At 47.8% G+C, this 18,550-nt stretch overlaps 2 long non-coding RNA genes across 4 annotated transcripts in view; both read left to right on the forward strand.

Annotated features, from left to right (window-relative positions):
* The first annotated feature begins 5,593 nt into the window (after window positions 1–5,593).
* The window catches only part of LOC147601961 (uncharacterized), a 126,234-nt gene continuing 113,277 nt past the window's right edge, over window positions 5,594–18,550 (forward strand). Inside the window, exon 1 of one of the 3 annotated variants that reach the window (XR_015258130.1) lies at window positions 5,594–5,904. This is a non-coding gene — a long non-coding RNA (uncharacterized LOC147601961). Of the gene's footprint in view, window positions 5,905–6,257; window positions 6,471–18,550 lie in introns of those variants that run through there. The other 2 variants (XR_015258129.1, XR_015258131.1) reach the window with 2 other exon arrangements.
* Window positions 6,973–13,589, forward strand: LOC147601962 (uncharacterized). Its single transcript, XR_015258132.1, has 2 exons — window positions 6,973–7,025; window positions 13,400–13,589. It is a non-coding gene; the product is annotated as an uncharacterized LOC147601962 (long non-coding RNA).

An 18,550-nucleotide genomic window follows, 5' to 3' on the forward strand; every position in this document is an offset into this window, starting at 1 on the left:
ACTTCCAGATCATGGTATTAACTTGACATTTGCCAAAGGTCACCGTGTTTGCTCTGCCTGCGAGTTATATTGCTCACTCTTTTGTCTTTTTGTTTTGTAAGCCCTTCAAGGCAGAGGTTATCTCCTAGGGTATGATGTCCAGGACAACGAGGCCCCCAGTCTCGGTGTCTAGCAGCTGTAACAGAGATAATAACGTGCTCCTTGGCAGAGAGGCTGGCTCTGATTTTATAGACTAATCACCAGAGGTTAATGAATCTTAACTTATATGAATAAGTCTTCCTTCCAGAAGAAGTCCATACACAGCATCTCACGGGAGAACAAACAACTAACGTCTTCGTTTCAGAGTGCCAGTACCAGATCACTCCGACGTTTCCAGGAGTCCATTCGGACCGTGTGGTATTGCTGGAGCATATGCTATTTGTGACTGCAGCAGGAACAAATACAGGACATAAGGGAGGTGGCACACAATACATACTCTGTGCATCCAGTTTATGCATATCAAGGCACAGCTTTTTTTAGCTTACAGTTTGTCACACAAACTGTTTGTTGCTTCAAACTAATTGCAATTGAGATGCAAGCGTATGTTACGCGCTCCATTAGGATATCCGTCCTGTAGACTGGTCCAAGCAAGGTGCAGCTGGTAGAGAAAGGACATACAAATTAAGCCTGTGCTCTCTGGCGTCTGATCCTGTCCTCTGGTCCTGACTTGACCATCATCCCGGTGCTTGCCTCCCAGCACACGTTGAGGCAGAGATGCAGGGCTGGAGCTCTCCCATGCCGTAATCTCTGTTAGGCAGTCAGGATGGCTCCAGTCTAGGTAGGAACTCAGCACCTTTCTGTTCCATCCATGAGGAGACACCCCAGGCTTGGCTCTTCTCAAGGATAAGCCAACTCTGAACCTCAGCTACAGCGAGGCTACATCAGAAAGGTAGATTGAGAGAGTGGGACTGCAGAACTCAAAGGGCTAAAGCCTGTTGTTGAGAATACTCTTCACTTGGGGATGTAGGCATCTCTGGGGCAATGACTATGGACCATGTTGAGAAGAGGTGCGGATGGGGGATCTTTGCCTGTAGCTTTAGTGCCAAGACCAACAGAGCACGATACTGACAACCCATGCTACCTCTAAGAACAGCCCGACCCGCCACTTCTGCCATGGTTTGCTTTGAGAGTGCCACAAAAGTTAGATCATTCCCCAAAACTAACGTAGAGGCATTCCCAGGTATTAACTTTTCCCCTTCATAGGATGATATCCCTTAAACTCCTCTACTGTTTTGCTTTGAAAACAACTTGTTCCCTGAACTATCCCAGTTCCTCTGCTTTTCCATGATATCCCTTGCCTGCCACCAAAAACTATACTAGGCAGGATACAACAGAGCTGTGGCTCGGCATAGCTACATGTAGATTAATTGGCTGGTACGTATGGGTTGGGTGGCTGGAAGGTGGCTGCCAGCCCTGGTACGTTATTACTAAGTTCTGCTTCAATTTCTGAGCTGGTCTCCTCCTCCTATCGAAGTGCCGATTTTCATGCAACTTGCGGGAATATAACTGTTTTTGAAATAATCTGCTTTCTCCCAAGTTCAGCTGAAATTCATTAATGGGTTCAGAAGCTTTTGGGAGAGGGGAGTGGACACAGACGTGAACAGAAAAGCAGCACAACAGAAAGTTTATTTCCTTAGGGAGACAGTCTAAAGAAATATACGCATTTATTCTCATCTGTTGCTGGGCTTACGACCCACACAAATAACAGGGAAAAGCGAGCAAGCAGCCGACTGCAGAATGGGAACAGGGAAAATGACTCAGCAAGCTTGGCACCAATCTGGAGAAAACGCAGGTACATTATAACCTTGCTCGAGCATCAGTCTCGTCTGTGGTGTGACGTAGAAACAGCAGCTAGTGTAGGTACTTGCATCCGACGGAAACATTCCTTCTGATAAATGATTTAGCTCTGCCACTGCAAATAATTGTATACAGGAGCAGAGCAGGTGAGAGGCTCCTTTTATATTTACTGGCAAGGGAGCAAAAAAGTTCAATGAAAACCTCTCGTTGCTTTTTAAATATCTTTTTTTTTCCTATTATCAGTTGACAAATAGCTGCTGAATTATAGTTGCATGCTTTGTTCGTGTCATTTTTCCTAAGATCAGTGTTTCCTGCTACATCACCTTAGAAACTCGATCAACAAACACTCTGCTCTGCATGTAAACAAAGCTTTATTTTACCCTGTTTTTGACACCAGCCAGTGTTTTAGAAACCAGAACATTTCAGGTTCTCTAGGCTATTTGCCTCAATTTCACAATTTGGTTTTGGTTTTGAGGGGCTGTCAGCATTGTTTATACCTAGATCTGTTTGAGTAGTAATGTTTTCATGTGAGTGGCAAAGAAAAAATATTACTGCAAATTGCTTTCTGGAATCAGGCTTTCTTCTCTTCTGTTGAGAGTCTAAATGAAACCGCACTTTCTAACATATGGGAACTAAAGAGTAAAACAAATTAGAAAGAGAAGTGAAACGAGAAGATTCAGTTTCAGTGACAAAAATGAACAAAAAAAAGAAGCAAAGACAACATTGACAAGTAAGCAGGACCATCTCCAGAACTCAAGCTTTAATAAAACCTCAGAGTGTTTGAATTGAAAGAGGAATTGAAGAACTCTGACAAGCCCTTTAACCATTTCCTTGTGGAAAAGCATTGGATCTTGCCCTGACCCGTGACAAGGGTCTTTTATTTTTTATTGTGGAAAAACAGGACTGGAGCCCTATAAAGTTTTCTTACTTGCTTTCCCAGGTTGTTGCTGTGAAAAAACAAATTAATCAAACAGCAATCAGAGGATTTTATTTGGCAGTTTTAAAAACCTGCACAGGAATCCCAGCTATTGAGCCTCCTGTGATCTGCCACAACACAGAGTCTATCAGTTAGGGATTAATTTTAAGGCAGATATTAAAGCCTATCACATGATGAACGATTTTTCTATATGTGCACTTCAATGGGATGCTTTAAATCCTGCGCGTGCGCGTGTATATGCACGTTTATGTGCATGTCGGTGTTTGTTCAAACCTTTTTCATTCACAGGCAGACAGCCTTAGCCTTCTTCAGGCCTTTCCAAGGAACATAAACTTGGGAGTGGGGGGAGAGAGGGAAGAGTCATCTTTAAACCTCACATTTTTGAAGGTAAGTTTTTGAGGGAAACAGGTTCAGCTGGAAGGAGCCAAGACTGTAAAGATTTTATAACTAGCAACATTTTTAAGAGAAAGCAGAATCCCTCCTCTTTCTTAGTACAAGATCTCGTTGCAAGAATTTTAAGCAAATTTGGGAAAAAGCGCCCTTTTTACAGAAATGCATCACTTAGCTTCTCTGCTCGGCTGTAATCTAAAGCATCTTGGCTTGATAAAATGAAATAAAGCTGTGTGATGATGCGCTGTCACTGCTGCTGCTGCCACTCTGCCTCCTGCAAATCTCCCAACATCGTTCACCGATCTCCCTGTCAGAGCCTGGTAAGGGAGCGATGCTGTCTCCTTCCAGCCTAAATCCTGCGCCAGACAAACTTACCCTCCAGCTTTGTAAAACACGGCGGGGGTTTGCAGCAAGCAGCTCTGCCTGAGGTGCTGTTTCCGAGGGTTGGTGTGGCTTGGTAACTCTCTTCCCATGACACAGCAGAACAGCAGCAGCAGCAGGAGCAGCAACGTAAAACAGATTGGTTCTGGCAGTACTCCTAAAAGACTATTTTATATCTCAGCTCCAGCTTCTTTCTCCTTTAAGGATGATCTGAAGAAGGGAATACGGAATAAAAAGGGGCTTAGTGAGGCAGAGAAATAAGCCCTAGGGAGATGGAACACGAAGGACGCTGGAGCTAGAATCCACGGCCGTGGGACAAACTGGATAAAATGGCAGAAATTAACTCAGAGGTAGAAATCTCCCTAAAATTGGATGGGAAAGGACAGATAAACAAAGACAAACTACAGGGTGGATAGAGGGGAAACTCTGAGAGGAAGGAAGGAAAGGAGGATTAACTGTTCCTCACTCAGTTAACTCTTTTCAGCTAAAATAATTATTACTTTCTTCGAAACTCCTGCTTATGTACTGAAAAATAGTATTAGAGGTATCTGAAGCACTGATCTGTTACATATACAGATTATTGCACGGGCACTTGGAAACAAGGCAGGCAGAGCACAGGTACTTCCACTCCAAAAGCATTAACGGGAGAGCGAGGGGAGACGATCTGCTGTCATTGCCAGGATTGGGCCTGCGCCGTCTGACTGGGAGGCTCCGGTCCCCTCCCGCGGCTGAGGGGACGTGTGGCAGGCAGCAGCGTCAACCCCGCAGATGGCAGAAAGATCGTTTATAAGGCTCTCTTCAAGAAAACTTGGTGGGACACCGAAGAAATTAAATTCCAAAGTTAAAATATATTTCATCTGAGGGTAACACTTCACTCTGCCGAGGGGCTGTAACTTCCAGTGGAAGGTATAAGGAAGAAACAAATGTGGCACGCTTTTCCCCCTTCAGTTTTTAAGAGTAAATCCATCCCCCTCCTACAAGCGAGCCCCTTGAAACTTGCGCTTGACCACCAATACTGATGTGATGCCACTGGTTCGGGTGCAGAATTTGGGGTGCTCCTTCCATGGACAAAACCCCAAGAGCCCCCTGCGCATCACCAGCCTGGCAGAGGTTCGGCAGTGGGATCACGGAGCAGGTGGGCTTTAGCTCCCTCATCCCAAATCCTGGGGTCAGGAGGAGAGCTGGGAAAATAATAATAATAATAAAAAAAAACCCCAACAGTTCAGCACCGCAGGCAGAACAGCAGCCTGAGGAACGCGGCGCTGCCCGCACCCCGGCTGGAGAGCCGCGGCGGGGTGCATGGGGGGGACCGAGGTCTTCTCAAAACACGGAAAATGTCTTCATCTTTGCTCTTCTCTGAGGGGCGGCTGTTTGTACAGGCGGCTGGCATTATTGCAGTGGCAAGCGTACGTCCCTAGAAACGGCTCCTTCCAGCATCTCTCTGCTCCGACCTGCTGTCGAAAACCGACGGTACGACAGGTTAGACCGGGAGATCACTGCCCTGCCAACTAAAAACCACGTTCGCGACCACCGCATCAGCCCCGCACAGCCACACCGACGGCATCGCTCCCATCTCCAGCCTCCTCAGTCTGACACAAACAAGTTTTTTTTTCTCCTTTCTTTTTTTTTTAATTTCTTTCTTTTTTTTTTTTTTTTTTTTGTTGCTGCCACCCACCGTGACCGCAGACGAGCACCGGATCCCGCACCCTCCAGGACCGGGGATCCAATCCATTCCCCGCTCTGCAAGGTGCCTGCCCGGTCGGGGACCGGTTGTTTCCCTTCGCCATCAGCGGCACAGGCGGTGCAAAGAGGGGAAGAACTAAAAAAAAAACCCAACCAAAACAAAACAAAAAAAAACCAAGCCAAAAACCCCAAACCCTAATTAGTAATAATAACAGAAGAAGCAAGCACAGCAAGTCGCTTTGACTCGCAAAACCGAGGTGTGAAGGAGAAGGAGAAGCAGAAGGCGGGGAGGGGGGGCGGCGGAGGGAGGCAGCGGGGCTGGCTGCCCCACGGGGCGGCCCGGGAGGTACCGGTGGGTCCGGTAGCGGCAACCGAACATCGGCACATCATCACGTGAAAAGTCCCCTTTAAGTTTCCATAGAGAGGCCTCCGGGTGTCACATGATGGACATGATATAATGAAACAACATTGTGGGGAGGGAAGTATTAGGGGAGCCCGGGGCGGCTGAGAGGCGGCGGGGAAGCGGTGCCCCCCGCCCCTCCTCGGCCCCGGCCCGCCCTGCCCCGGGCCCGGCCCGCCCGCCGCGCCTGCACCTGTCTCAGCGGCGGCGGCGGCTGTGGTAACCCCGCTGTTGGGGCTGCACCCGAGGAAGGGGGAGAACCGGCGGAGCTGCGGAGGTAAGTTACCGGCGGGACTGGGGCGGCGGGGCGGGGAGGGAGGGAGGGGGGCTGCTCGCCCGGCCCCGGGGGGCGCGGGGTGCTGGCGGGGTGGGAGGTCGCGCCATGTTTGTGCGGCGGCGGGGGGGGGGGGAGGTGGGGGTGGGGGGTTGCGGGGTGTGCGAAGAGGGGGGCCCCCCGCGTGTCCCCGCGGAGCGGCGGGCGTGTGCGCGCCCTCCCGCCCTCCATGTCCGCATTCCAGCTCATGTTGCGCAGATAAAATTCAAACTTGAGGTAAACACAAGCGGCGGGGGGGGGTGGGGGGGGGGCGGGGGGGTGGCTGAAGTGTAGGGGGGGAGAGGCGGGAGGTTCGCTCCATCCCGGCTCCCACCGCCCCTTCCTTTCCGCGCTGCTCCCCTCCCCCTCGCACCCCACCCGCGGAGCCCCCACGCACCTGGCTGCAAGCTTCGAGCCCCCGGCCGGTTCGCCGAGGCTGCCGGCGCCGCTCTTTTCGCACCCGGGGAGGGAGAAGCGGGCGTGCCGGCCACCCCCTCCCCATCCCCGCAGCCCCTCGGAGGAGACGGCAAGTGTGTGTGTGCGGTGAGGGGGACGCGGTGCGCGGCAGGTGCGCGGGCCGCTGTCGCGACATGTTGGGGGGGGGGAGCGTGGGTGCTTCTCGCGACGTGGGGGAAGGAGCCAAGTGACAGCCGAGCTGTGGCGGGGCGTGGGGGTGGGGGGGAGGACGGGACCGCGCCGCGTTGTTTTCCTTACTGCGTGGGTATCCCGAATCGAGCAAAAAATAACAGTTCCCCCCCAGAATAACCCACTTAGCGCCCCGACGCCGGCCTCGGGGGGAGCGTGTGTGTGTGTAGGGGGTAACCGGCCCGCATTTCCAAGTGCGTATGGAGAAAACAAGATGCGGCCGCGGAGGGGGTTGGGGGGGGGGGGGGGGGGAACGGGGAGGGCCGGGCCGCGCCGCCGCTCGCCAGCCCGGGTCCGTGACACAGGCGGTGCCGCCGGCAGCGGGTATATTTAGCGCTTCCACCCCCCCACCCCCCCCCGCTTCCCTCCGCATGCTCCGCGCCCGGTGCGAGCGAGCGCTGGTTGATCGAGGCCGGGCGCACGGCCCTGCCGCCCCACAGGTGGGTGCCTGGGGGGCAAGGGGGGCCCGGAGCGAAGCGATCGCTTTGAGGGGACCGGGGTCCACCCCGCTGCCCCCGGCGGGGGCTTTTGAGGGGGAGCGGGGAGGCGAGGCGCTGCCGGGGGGAAGCGGGGTGTGGCGGGGGGCACACGGCAGCTGCGGGGAGAGGCCCGTCCTGCGTGGCGCAACTCGGGGCTGTTGCGGGAAGGCGGGTGACCGGCGGAGATGCGGGTGAGGTGGACGGCGATGTGGCCGCGGGGCGGGGGTCCCGGTGCGGCGGCAGGAGGTGGGTGTGAGGGCGGGAGGAGTGTGTGTCTGTGGGGGGACGGGGGGGGGGGGTGGTGGTGGTCTTCGGGCAAGCGGCCTCGCTGAGGGCGGGAAGCGCGCGACCCCTCGACGCGCGGCAGCGGCCCCCGCCTGGCGCCTCCTCACCACTGCACCAAGGCGGCGGGACCGGCGGCCACGCCCACCGCGCCCGGTGGCCAATCGCCGCGCCGCTGGCGGCCTCCCCCCCCCCCCCCTTCCTCCTTCTCACCCCCCCCCCCCTCTCCCCTCCACCTCGTTCCCTCCGCCCGCCCTTGGCAGGGCGCGAGCGCGGCCCGCTCCCGCCCACCCGCCTGTTTGTTATGGTCGGGGCCACGTGCCGCCGGCTCAGCCGGTCACGCGGCCTGGCCTCGCGCCGCCCCCGAGCCCTCGCCCGCCGCTGCTGCCCCCGCGGGGGGGGGGGGGGGGGGGGGAGGGGGGACCCGCGAGGCTCGGCCCATCCGGTCCCGTCGGCGGGGTCTGACTGGGCCCGGGCCTGGCTGCCGTTTCTGGGGGGTCCCCTTCAGCGTTCCCGCCCGAGGAGAGGTGGTCGAGACCCTCTAGTGCTGCCCACGGGGCCTTGCTGCCTTCAGGGGCCGGCTGTTCGGCCCCTGCCCCGTTAAACCCCCTGAAGGGCCTGTCCTTGGCCAGCGGGTCCATCCATGGCCCAGCCGTGACAGCCTGTCTGCGGCTGGCTGTGGCCTCTGGAGAATGAGGTTTTTCTCTCCGGAAGAGAGCTGTTTATGCCCAGTGATATTTTTTTTTTTTTTTTTTTTTTCTTCTCTCCCTCCCCTCCCTCCGTGCTCTCCTGCGTAAGCCACAGCAGTAGCTACGTATCTGCCTAGCCTGGCGTTGTTAAGGCATGCCGCTTTGCTTTATGTAGGTAACACAGGGGAACGCTGCGAGGATCGTGTTTAGCTATCAGTCTCCTGAGCCTGAAGCCTTGAGCCTATTTATAGGTAGGTTGGGCAGCCTTTAGCGGGAAGGACTTGTGCCGTGTCCGAATCTGTGCTGAAGTGAAGCGTGTTAAATGATGGTGCTTTGTTTTCGATAATTCTTTATTTCTGGAACTAGGATCGCATGGAAAGTTCCGGAGTAATGGTGGTTATTAGGAGAAAGACTAGTCTGTTTGGAGTTGAGGAGCGTAATGCCGTTTTAATGTAACTTCTCAGATAGCAGAGCAAACAGTAAGAGGATACGCAGTTCTAGATCAGTGGCTTTCAGCTTGCAGGCAGTGGATCCCAGCCGTCTGCAAACAACTTATCCGGGGTTGGTAGGAAGCAACAGAGGAAAAGGCATCTGTTTTCTGTAGGCTTATGTTCGTTATACAGATTTCTGCGTTGCTAAAGATTCTGGGGCTGACAAGCTGAAAAAAAAAGTGGAGTACTGCTATTCTAGAGCACTAAGATGTTTTGGTTTAGAGTAAGTGGAGGAGGGGTGGAAAACAGGCTGAATCTGTGTGTTTTGTTGTCTATGCTCGTATCGTATTGTTTAAAAATTTGTAATTCAACGTATTTCAAGAATTGCATAACCATTAATAACATTGTGACTCAGAAAGCCTAAAGAGTTAAATAACAGCAGATGAACGAGAACAGGTCGAGGAGAAGTGGTTTTGTAACTGATGGTGAGGACTGTGCACAGATTTAAAACTGCTTCAGAGCTGTGCTGGAAAGGAGTCTTCTGTTAGTAGTAGTAGGATTTTAATGCCCGAAAAATACAGAACATGAGAAGGAGGATGGAACGATCAGGTTCGCCATTTTGTGCTGGTCCAGTCCAGTAAATGGATCAGGGGATGGCTTACGGTGCTTCGTGTGCTTTGCTTTCTGTTTCATGGTAACTTTATCAGTACAGGTTTTTTTTCATCTGAAATGGTGGTGGTTCCCAGACACTGACTGGTGATGATGAGGAAGGAATATGGCCTTAAAGTAACAGAAAGGGTAATGGCTCTGGAAGGAGTGACGCCACTGTAATGGTGAAAGGGCTGGGGGTAGTAATCGGCTGTACTTGGCATATGCTGTAGAGAGCTGATGTTTTGTGTTGGTTACAGGAGTCATTTGAAACGACCTTACCTGCAGAAATATGTTTATTCAACCCGAGCAGCGTACTTGGTTTCTACCAGTATATCTACATATCTTTGTGGTTTTCTTGGGGGGTGAAAAAAAGCAACCCCTACCTTAAAATAGGAAATAAATAGGGAGCAGTTGGTTTGTGAGAGATTTGAGAATACTGGAAGGTGCGCAGTTAACACAGCGTGCCAGCGTCTGATTTCTGAGTGTACGTGGAATTGCTGGTGGAATTGATGCACCAGGAAATTGCTTTCTCTATTTTTCTTGGTGAGATACAGTTAACGTAAAATGAGCCCTTTGGATCTCATATCTCATTTGTCTTTAATATAAGTAAGATCATTTATCTCCTCAGACGGCTAGAGGAAAAAATACTTCATTTTGTAACTTATTTCACCTTCTCTTCAATTGCTGTCAGTTCATGACAAGGCACAATGTGTGCTGTACACGGTGTTCTACAGAGCTGTTTTGGTGACGAATACGATGTATATGAAAGAAGCGCTATGAAAAATACGGATCCTGTCGGTTCTCTCCACTTTTTATATAAACAATAGCCATTTCCCTACCTTAAAGAGGTACTCAAAGTTTCGGTTTAGGATCTCATGCCTTGCCAAATTTCAGTGGCTGGAAGGTCACTATTTTACTGTTCGTAAGTAGTTAAAAAGCATTTGAAAAGGAAGTATCTAAACTAGTGTTCGTATTGGTTTTGCGATAGGAAGTAGTAAAACCTTAGGTTTTCTGTTTTAATAAAAAGGGAAATCGTGAACTTATTTTAAAAACTTGTTTGTTCATGCTACTAGTAGCTTATTATATGGTTTAAATTAAGAGGATCTCTTTAATCCAGGCAGGGTTTTTTTTTCAATTGCTGTAATGACGTGTTTACTATATTTATTTAAAAATGAAAACAGTCGTGGTTTTTGTGCTCCCGTGTATAGTATGACTAGCTGTATTCGATGTTGCTGTATTTGCACGGTGTTTTTCCATAATCATCTTGCTCCTGGAGTTATTGTAGTACCACAATATGAGCTTGAAAATACCATGACTTAAAGGGTAAGAGTACTTGCAAACATGAATGCTGAAATACAAAGTAAAAAAAAAAAAAATCTAAAATGAGCCCAGCAGTTTTTTGAAGTCAATTTGATGGTAATTTGGATCCTGACTCGTCACTTTCTGAATGACTGGAGATGGAATTAATGGAGCTGTAACTGTTAGCCCCCAATTTAAGCATAAACGGTATTTTTCTTTTGGATTTGGTGAAAATACAGTATAAAATTCATCGTGCTTTTTCAGTCTTCAGGATGCTGCACCTCAGCCACTGGATGTGGCGTGGTTGTCTAACAGCAAGGCTGGCAATCAGACTGGTTTGTTTTGAGTTTTACCCTTACCAAGGTCAGAGATTTCATCCTTCCAGAGATTCCTGATCTGGGCACTTACTGCTTGCAGAGGATCCTGATTCAGGAACTTTCATGAACTGCCTTGAGCTCGAGAAGGAATGGGGTAAATGCGCCCAGTATCGTGCTTCTTCACAGACCTGAGTTTGAAGATTTCTGGAAGACGGACATCTGTATAGCAAAATCATTAATTAGAGTAGTAAAGCAATCAAGCTGAAAATGGTTTTTTGAGTTTCTTGTACAAAGTGATGTATTTGGCAGGACAATAAAAAACTGTAATTGTAATAATATGTTTCTATTAAATAGTTTTAATCAATATGGACATTGAAGCTTTGCTATTGGCGGTGGTTTGTAAACGCTGTAGTCTAAACATGGAAAGTTTTGTGGGTGAGGGGAGATGGTACTACTCGAGTTGGGTTTCACAGTAAGCTGAATTTCAGTGTACTGTTACTTGAGAACTGTTTTTTTCATAATTACAATGTTATGAAGCGTTAATGAGGCACTGCTGATGGTGAGGACTTTTTTTAATTCTTGCTAGGCTAGAAATTATTAAAATCTAAACAAAAGAAATAGAGAAACAAATGGTTTAAAAGGTATTTATAATACCATTTGTGAGCCGTGTTTTTATGAACGCTCCTCTGAACATGTCTTTTTAAAGGAGTAGGTTCTGTTGAAGAATGTAAATTGTGCAATTAAATAGAAAGTAAGCAGAGTTAGTAAAGATACAGATACTAAAGCAGTCATAATATTTTTTTCTGTCCTATATTTCAAGTTTTTACTCTCTTGCAACACAACTCACGATGTGCTTACGTGTCAAGAACACTGCGGAGTAGTCTCAACAGAAAACTTGTGAGTGTGCTACTAATAATGAGGGGTTTTGTTGTTGGTTTTGGTGTTTGTTTTTTTTTTTTCGCTCCTCTCTTCATGTTACCTCACAGATTGTCGGAAGCAGCGATTAGTTGCCTGGGTGGGAAGATGGGATGAGCAGAACAGGGAGGGGGAAACCTGGTAAGCATCGTACTCTACTCTTGAAAAATTAAAGGATTTCTGACCCCCTCTCCTTCTGCCCCCCTTCTCTTTGTATACAGGAGCGTGCGAATTTGACTGTATGCTGCACCAAAATGTAGCAATTTGAGTGCAGCTCCTGCAGTGCTGAGCCTGAAGTAATCCTTATTTGTTCGTAGTGCTTATTAGCCCGAGTGGAGCATTGTCCGCAGAACTCCCAGTATAAGCGGAGTGAGTTTAGGTCTCTCTGGAAAACATACCCTGAGTCTGGGCTAATTCTTTTTCATCTGCGTCGTCACTGGGTCTAATTTTGGTAGCATCTACATTTTCAGAAAAGAAAGATGATTTTTGTATTTATTTAGTGACGTTGTGTGTGGATGATTTAGAAAAAGTGCTAATTTGAATAATACCTATATTACATTTGGGTTAACTGAATTTTAGCATAACTGCAGTAGCTACTGTAGGAGCTTCAGCAAAAAGAGTTGTAAAATGAAGGCAGATACTGGCTTCATAAACTGCTGTGCAAGGAAATACGATAGAATCGAACTGATGTTCAAAAATGATGTTTTCCTATTCAGAAAAAAAAACCCAACCAAGCATTCTCTTGGTTTTATGTTAGTTACTGTTTATATTGTCAAAGCAGGCTGTTTCCCAGTGGCCAGGTACTGTGTGTTGGTGGTAGTTCGTCTGGGAGAGATGGATTTGAAGCTGAACGTACCTTTGTGTTCGATTATTGAGACTTGGGAGATTTCTTGCTACGCAGCTAGCGGCAGCTGCTGTGAAATTTCCTGGGGGTGAGAAGATGCATCTAGGCACGGTGTTTACTTTTAGCAGGAGGAGAAATAGGACATTTCTGGCTATTGTCTGGATGTGTTTTGTAAACTGAAAGCCATCTTAACGCTTTGTCAAGGTGTAGTTGCTGTCTCATTGCGAGTTCTGCGCTTTGGCATGTTTAGTGTCGTGTCACTCCCCCCCCCCCAACCTTTTTTTTATATAACTTCAAACGTTAATCTGTTGACATCGGCTGTATATTGCTGTATCATCTGTAGTTCTTGGGAGATCTTTATATCCTAATTTCTGACTTTATGGCAGTGCCACAGGGTCCTGGAGCAATCAGGATTATGTTTATCCTTTTGATAGAGAACAGGGTTCCAAATCTGTGAAAAGGAATAGGTGGGGTGTTGTGGTTTTTTTTTTTTTGTTTGTTTGTTTTTTTTTTCTTGGTAAGAGATCTGTATAGAAGAGACATATATAAGAAAAGCCTGAATGGAGCATCGGTGTTGAAACCCCGCGATACTGAATGCCGCTGGTGTCGGAGGTATTCCGTCCGGATGAGATGCTGCGCTCATCTGAAGCCGCTTCTGAGCGCAGCGAGGGATGCGCGGCTGCCGTTGCCCTCTGCCGGCGGCCATCAGCGGTGCAGTGCTGCCTGGCCGGCCCCCGCTGCCAGAGCTACCAGACATTGCTGTGTGGGCTCGGACCGAGTGCGCTTCCTCGCTTGTCACTCCAGCTTCCTTCTCAGCACAAGTTCAAAGATACCGTCTTTCTTCTAGAGCTGTAGCAGTGGCCCCTGTTCAAGCCAGATCGTCTGATTCCTCCTCTTTCCTTCTTAGCTGTGTCCACGGGCATCTGTTCAGTGAAGCCTGCAGTTCTTTATACCAACAGAAAGCCAAACTGTGGATCCAGCATTACGGGACCTGCTACTTCTCCAAAGATGATTGTCCTGAAGCCGCAACTAATTCTGGTCACTTAACGGAGAATTGCACACTCACTTCATAAAAAAGAAAATAGAAGCAGCGTTAATACTCGGATTGTTAGCTCTGTCAGTTCTTGGTAACCCAGAGATACCGGTAAAGCAGTATTGACCTAGAAAGCAGTATCTTAAATGTGAAAGGCACTTAAATTTGCATAGGACTCACACAATATGTAACAGGAATGAGGTTGGACCAACTTAATACGTGTGGTTTCACTAACATTGTTCTGGTAAGCCTGTAGCATAGCATAGCTATTTAGGTGTTTTGAGTGTTTGGGTTTTTTTGTTTTGTTTGTTTGGGGTTTTTTTTTTTTTTTGGAGGGGGGCTGGCTTTTTTATTTCTGTGGCTTCGGAAAATGCCGCCTTTTTGGTTTTCAAGAAACTGCAGTTCTCGTATTGTAGTGGTGTTGAGGTTAAAGGGAGTTAACAAAGGCAGAGTTTGGCTGTACTGCTGCAGCAGGAATTCAATGGGAACCTCTGTTCTCCTAGGCCTTCTTGTTAATGGGATTGCTGACAGTCATAAGGAAGTCCATGGTGAATATTGAAGAGTAAAAAGTCAGAGATGCTGACTGGGGAGAAGTAATCATGAATTGTGATTTGAAATGTTACGTACTGAGTAAAGCTGAGTTACTCAAAAGCAGTATTACCTTGGTAATGAACGAGTGTCACCTCTAAACAGCGACAATTTGTACTGGAGACTAGAATTGCATAATACAGTGCGGGGGGGAAAAGTGCTGGTAGAGATGTTTGCTAAGTTAACTCCGGCTGTTACCATTACAGTGGGGGAGGGAGGCATCTTTTAGAGCATTCTTTCAGTTACAGAAGCATGGAAAACATTCTCACGGGGCGGTCTGAGTGGCAGGATCTACTCCTCCACTGCTGCAAACAAACGTGCAGTACGATTCCCACAACAGTTTTCTACGCGGGCTCCAGATTGAAGCCTTCACTGGTCCTCTCAAAAGGTTGTTCCACTATCTGATTTCACTGTTTTTTTAGAAAAATCTGGGTTTCAGTTCTAGTGTAAATGTAATTCACAGCCAGGTTACATTTACTTGTTGTTGTACAAATAGTGTCCTTTTGTGTAAACGCTTCTCTTCTGCCTTGTGTTTTGCACATGCTGCATGTGCAGATAGCAGTTATGTGCATTTATAGCCCTTATTTTGTTCTGAACCAGTAGTTCTTAATTTTTTCATGCCCTTCCCCTTCTTCAGGATGTATTGCATGCCCCTGTAGTTTAGAGACCACTGGTTTAAAAACAAGCCCTTCTAGTCTTTTCCTGTAAAGCAAACTTTGTGTTCCTGTGGGTGAAGTTACTTTTGAGAAGGTTTATATAAGATTATTCTCCTAGTTGCTGGATCAGGTAAATATTATAAATACAGTTTGTCATGTTTAATATTATCCTGGTTGTAGTCTCTGTAGGATACGTCTGGCTGTATTTATCCCTTTTGTAGATGTTTTTCTTTGAAATTACAAAGTACTCTTATTATCATGAACAGGTTTAGTTCTGTTCCAGATGCTATGGCCTGATAAAGTAGTAATGCGTCTTCTGGCAGTTTCTTACAAGATCAGTTACCATGGAAAAAAAATTTATTTACCTGAAGTATACGAGGTCTACTTTGAAGAACAGGTTTGTGATGTGCGTACAATTCCTAATAGACAAGGACTGTAATTTATTTTTGTCTTATTCTCCTAGTTTAGAAAAATATTCCTGACTAGATTAAAACTGTAAGTCAGCTCTGAGACTTTCACACGCAGTCTCTTTAGTAGCTATGTCAACATTAATTGTTGTATACCTCTAATGTTACTGTATAAACAGGCTTCTCTTCTGGTCTGCAGAGTTTATCCTGGGTAAACTATGCTTGGCATATTTAATTTTTATATTTGATTGTAAATCTTCAGAAAGTCCTTAATATATGTTGTTCATTGTCCCTTGTTCTGTTTAGTAATGTGGGCAGAAATGTGTGAAGTTTTTGAAAGAGGTTGCGGTGATTCTCACGTCAGGATTTTTCCATTCATCCCATTTTTGACCTGTTCCTTTATGGTTGTGCCTGCTGTCAGTATCCATACTACGTCTTGTCTTCAGTCTGCTGCTGCCTTGCAGGAAACAAAAGTAGGGGTGAATAAGTCTGTCGTCTTCCTGCAGGTGGCATTCATGATTCCCCTGTTTTCTTCAGTTGTTTTTCTGCCTTTCCTGCAGCAAAAGGAGACTTTGCCTGTTTGCTGAATGCCAGGTTATCTTTGTGGTTTGGTGGTTCTGGAAATTTAAAGAAAAAATTTACAAAACAGTAGAAATTTGAGCAAGGAAGGGCAGCAGTAGGGTCCTCCCCATTTCCTCAGTCCTTGCCGTGAGTGCTAAGCCTGATACGGGGTACCCCGTTCTGTTACTATTACAAAGCTTAGCCATGGTCAGACTTGAAGATCAGCTTTCAATCATAGTGTGTGTTTTCTACTCTTCCTGCCCCTCACAGGCCACCAGGCATGAAGATGAATGCAAGATCTGTCTTACCCTCTTAGTAGTGTTTAAGGAAGTCCTCCTGTGGATTGCAGCTGTGTGGTTCATAACTTAAGGATTTCTTGAGCGAGGAATGGGATAGTCATACCAGTTTTTTATGTAGTCCAGGGCCTGCAAGTAAATGACTTCACGTCCTGTGGTTGTAAGGTATACGCTTCCCTGGCTTCTCCACTGTGTGCGCTAAATGGATGGAGCTTCTCAGGATATTTGCTTTTAAGACTGACTTTGTAGCAGCATCTCTTGCAGAATTCATTTTGGAATCTAATTATCCCTGCTAGCGTTATCTTAGTTTAGAACAGATGAAGATAGTAAAGATGTGTTTTTTCTGCTAATTGGTACTCAGCTGACCCCTCTACTTCTACATTCTGTGCCTCTCAAGGGTTCTGTTAAATAATATTTATATTAATAGTACCATCTACTGCTGAATCCCTCCTGTGGTTTGTAAGAGCATATTTAAGTATTACATTATGTTAACCAGCTTCACTGATAGCTCAGGATTTGAGTTGTTTGTATTTGCTATTCTGCTGCTAAGTTCTTCGTCTCCTGTGAGTGTTGTAAATAACAAGAGGTTGAGGCTGCAGAGGAGTCGTCTTCTGACGGCCTGAGCAGCAGGGGCTGGGATTCCCCGGCTCTGCAGGGGAAGGGGCTGGCTCGAAGTGTTTTAGGTACATCCATAGTCAGCTTGCCTTGCTGGGGTGCTCAATATATGTAGATCAGCTTCAGCAGCAAAGAGTGCACAGCAGAGGAGGCAGCAAGCAAGTGGAGTGCTGTCTGTAGGCAGCAGTTCCTGAAGGAGGACTGAGAGCAGAGAAACTCAGACTAGATAAGATTAAAAAATCACTCTGTGAAGGAGACAGATTACCAACATAGACTAGAACAGGTGAGGTTCTCTTTTAGCAAAGCCTAATATAAGAAATTAAACAAAAACGTTTACTCTCTGCACAAAAATCAAATTTGAACAGTGTATGGAACTTTTCTATATTTCTTCTGGTTATTGGTAATTAATGTTCCTAATAGATATTATTACCGTAGAATGGTTAGGTTTGGAAGGGACCTTTAAAGCCCATCCCGTCCAACCGCCTGAAAGGAGCAGGGACGTCTCCAACCAGATCAGGTTGCTCAGAGCCCCGTCCAACCTGGCCTGGAATGTTTCCAGGGATGGGGCATCCACCGCCTCTCTGCGCAACCTGGGCCTGTGTTCTATAACTCTCATTGTAAAAAGTTTCTTCCTTCTATCTATTCTGAACCTACTTTCTTTTAGCTTAAAACCATTACCCCTCATCCTATCACACCAGGCCCTGCTGAAGTGTCTCCTCGTCTTTCCTGCAGCCCCCTTTAGGTACTGGAAGGCCACTATAAGGTCTCCCTGGAGCCTCCTCTTCTCCAGGCTGAACAGCCCCAGCTCTCTCAGCCTGGCCTCACAGGAGAGGTGCTCCAGCCCTCTGATCATCTTTGTGGCCCTCCTCTGGACCCTCTCCAACTGGTCCATGTCCTTTTTATGTTGGGGGCTCCAGAGTTGGATGCAGTTACTGCAGGTGGAGACTCATGAGGGCTAGAGCCCTTGCTGGTGAAGACGCAAAAAAGTTGAGTACCTCAGCCTTCTCCATGCCCCAGGTAACCAGGTCTCCTGTTCCCTTCCAGAGAGGGCCCACATTCTCCCTGGTCTTCCTTTTATCCCCGACGTACCTAAAGAAGCTTTTCTTGTTGCCCTTGACGTCCCTGGCCAGATTTAATTCTGTCAGGGCTTTAGCCTTCCTTACCTGATCCCTGGCCCCTTGGACAACCTCTGTGTAATCTTCCCAGGCTACCTGTCCTTGCTTCCACCCTCTGTAGGATTTGTTTTTGTTTTTCAGTTGGTCCAGGAGCTCCTTGTCCATCCGTGCAGGTCTCCTGGTGTTTTTGCCTGACTTCCTCTTTGTTGGGATGCGTCACTCCAGAGCTTGGAGAAGGTGATCCTTGAATATTAACCGACTTTCCTGGGTCCCTCTTCCCTCCAGGGCTTTATCCCATGGTACTTTACCCAGCAGAACTCTGAAGAGGCCGAAGTCTGCTCTCTTGAAGTCCAGGGTGGAGAGGTTGCTGCACACCCTCCTTGCTGCCCTAAGGATCTTGAACTCCACGATCTCATGGTCACTGCAGCCAAGGCTGCTCTTGAGCTCCACATTCCCCATCAGCCGCTCCTTGTTGGTGAGAACAAGGTCCAGCATAGCAGCTCTCCTCGTTGATTATGCACTCTTGCTAACTTCAGAGGCCTATCAATTGAATTTTATAAGCTGTTTATTATATGTTACCTGCTTCCTGGGTGGGGAAGATAGCAGTCTGTCCACATAGGAAGGTGTGCCATCCTGTACTCAGCTACACGACAAGATAGCAGTATCTGAAGCTCCTGCCTTTGCTAGCCTATCTTCTACGTGTTGAGTTTCTGCCTGTATCTTCTGTAACTCTAATGATTGGCCGTGCTTTCTGTTCGTTTGCTTACTGCCCTTTCTTACAAGTGCT

Source organism: Chlamydotis macqueenii, chromosome 1, assembly GCF_036417535.1.
Source record: "Chlamydotis macqueenii isolate bChlMac1 chromosome 1, bChlMac1.mat, whole genome shotgun sequence".
Lineage (NCBI taxonomy): Eukaryota > Metazoa > Chordata > Aves > Otidiformes > Otididae > Chlamydotis > Chlamydotis macqueenii.